Below are 3,343 nucleotides of genomic sequence, written 5' to 3' on the forward strand. Positions count from 1 at the left end.
ATAGCGATTAACATGGACATGCTGAAGTTGCATAGATAATTCTGACACCCAATTGAGGGCGGAGTTTGTTCCAACATAATCAATACCAGCTGAGGGCTGGCAAATTTTAGCCTGGGGGACAAGACTCGACTCACGGCCTATTAGGAACATTTTAAAGGACAAACATGCAGGTGGCATAGTGACGCAGTGCAAAGTAGCCCACTATGGGACCGGCCTGGGAGGCAGATGACCGTTTGCCCCGGAGCCCAGTCTGCCCCTGATCTATACTTTTCACGATAGCTGTGCCATAAGACTCGGGTTGCTGTAATTTCATATGATGTTAATTTCTGCCTCTGAACAGCAAATGCAATTCACCAAAGATAACGATATGCAAGTTTCTTGGTATTATTGAAATCATATTCCTGCAATCTAGACTTTTTTATGACGTGGTCTAAGCATGCGCTTTACACTTACCAAATGCAAGAACTTGAGCTGAATTAATTAATTAATTGACAAAAAAATCCTTTATTTTAGAAATGCTGAAGCTCGGTTTTCCAAAAACCGAATCCCCCTGAACACCACCAATCCGAGTACCGAGCCAAACCGGCCCGGTACTTTCCCGTTTCCTCGGATCTGAATTGAGGCAAAACATCGTTGTTGCATCATCGGATATTGCTAGTTTTGGAATCCATAAGTACCTCCCTCCCTCCCCAGGAGATCCAGGACCATTGCTCACACTGAAACATGGGGTAGCAGTGTGCTTGTCACTCTCCAGTTGTCAGTGCCATTGCTCAGTGCCAATGCTCTTACAGAAATAGGAGTGGTAGCAATGTTCTGGTCACTTGATGTGCTATGAACTGCCGTGTGTTTGTGTCGTTGCTCTGTCGCTTAGCATCCAGCCAAGTCGCTGCAGTTTTTGTTCGAAAGTAGATGAAAACAATATTGTGACCTGTGAGGTGGTCAAAAATGACTGGAAATTAATGCTATTGAGGTTAATAATAATGTAGGGGGAAAAAAAGAGCCAAATTATACAGATCCAAAACCAAAACACGTGATGGCGGTTTTGCCAAAAACAAAACCAAAGCACAAAGTTAATACAGATCCAAAACCAAAACAAAATACAGGGGTCAGTGAGCATCCCTACTTTATTTTCAGTTTATCAACTCAGCCCTAATTTCAGAAGGAACATGAGTGTCAAAAACTGCAGCAGACAAATATCATATTGTGACGATGAGTAAGGTTGATAGGTATGCAACTATAAAAGATATACTGTCCATGCTGTATAGTAACAAAGCTGCAGGTAAGCAGCATGCATTTGAAGTAAGAGCAGAGTATCCCGGAAAACGGTGGCGTAACCTTTACCAGCCAATTAAATGCTACCCATGTTGAAAAACAAATAAAGGGAGGGTGGAAGGGGGCAAACACCACCACACCCCCTCCCTAAGATCTCCCAGATGCCAACATCATAAACTTGGCAAGTATGGTTTACATTATATTTTAGACTCTCAGCATCAAAGCGAAGCATGTTTAACAGGCTTTACGGACAAATGATAAACACTTGGGGGCATATTCAATTAGGTGCGGGCATCACGGCTACGCGCCGGATTGGCCTGCAAAGGTAATCCATGGTATCGCAACACCGCAGATTTCTGTTCACACCCCATAGGGCTGCGAAGAGAAACCTGCGTTATTGTGGTACCATATTACCTTCTGGAATGTGCAATCTGGCACCTAATTGAATATGCCCTTTAAAATTAATACCATGTATAAAGTCTAACTGACATTTTTTTCGTAGTGTTTAGGTAATTAAAGCACCTGTTTGGTGCCATAGGTTATAAGATATTTTCCCTGTACACCAGCTTTTGTACATGTCCATAAATATGAGTCCAAATTTACAATGCTAGATTAGACATGCTCTTGCACCCAGTGCATGAAAGCTGCATAAATTCAACTCACTAAGGTACATGTAATCAGGGGAGGGCTGGCAAATTTTAGCCTGGGGGTAGCCCAGTGACCCAGGCCAAGGTAGCCTGCTATGGGACTAGCCTGGGAGGTATATGTCCCCCAGCCCAGCCTGCCCCTGCATACAATACCAGCGCAGACAGTATTTCCTACACCTTTGTTAAAGAAAATAGGGAACACTTATTAAAACTGGTGTATAGGACAAACATCCTGCAATTTATAGTAGTCATTTAGGTTCTGCCATTTTCCTAGTGCTGTTTATAAATCTGGTTGCTATAAGTTACAGCATCTTTTCCCTGTGCTAGAGCTTTTGTAAATCCCTCATAGTGTTTCACGGTCAGTGCCTCATACATAAATCCTGACCCCTCAGGTGACAATTTTGAAAGCACTCACATTTGAAGGGCTTTTTTTTTTTTCTAAAGAAAATGTGCAGTTAATTTCACCACTTCTACCATACATCTCCCAGACTGACAGATCGGCCACATAATTACCTGAACAATTATTCATACAGTGCTATATATACATCTTATTGCAGGCCTCCTCAGCTGTTAACCTTGTGTAACAATTATCATCTCTCTCTTTCTCACTTTCTCCTTTCTCTGTAATTAATTATTCACTGTACCTGGTTCACTGCACTAAATTATTACAGCATGCTTATTAGAAATGAAAGGTCGCATTCTATATAAACCACCAGCTGTTAACAGTTAGTTTGTCGCATCAAAATTAAGTGATGCTTGATAGTAGCTATTATGCACGAGTAAAGGTTAAAATAATGGCAACAGAACTGTTTGTTGAAAGGTGTTTTGTTGTTAAGCTTTCAGTTGTTTCCAAACAGTTTTAAACAATCAACTAGTACTTAATTTATTCAAGGAATAGAAATATGTTTGTATTTTTAACCAAACCTGTTAAATAATAGCCGTAGCTTCTACATAGAAATATAGGCTACTTGCTATGATCATTACTTATACTTATTGATTTTATCAAAAAAATATGGTGATCTGAGGTGCTGTCATTTAAAGGGACCCAGTCTTCAGTTATCTGTACTGTGCCCAGACCTTTAACTTATAAGCATAAACACAGTAACTGGTAGCATTTTCTTTAAGATGTATGCTTTGGAAAGAAAAAAGAGTTAAAAAAAACACACTCATTAAACATCCACACTGCAGTGCTGCATTTGGAAAGGCACAGATCAATACACTCTGCAGAATTCATTGTTCGCAAGAGCTCTTGTTTTTAACTGTTTGATTCCCAGAGTGGACGCTTACATAAAACAAAAGTATTATTTTGAACGCTGTCTCACGAATAACATTAGTATTTATCTTTGTAGTAGGAGAAAGGAAATAGCATATCACTTTGTGTCAATCAATTTGAAATCAGACTGAAAGGGAGACTGGAAGAAAGG

The sequence above is a fragment of the Mixophyes fleayi genome, chromosome 9 (assembly GCF_038048845.1).
Source record: "Mixophyes fleayi isolate aMixFle1 chromosome 9, aMixFle1.hap1, whole genome shotgun sequence".
Taxonomy (NCBI): Eukaryota; Metazoa; Chordata; class Amphibia; order Anura; family Limnodynastidae; genus Mixophyes; species Mixophyes fleayi.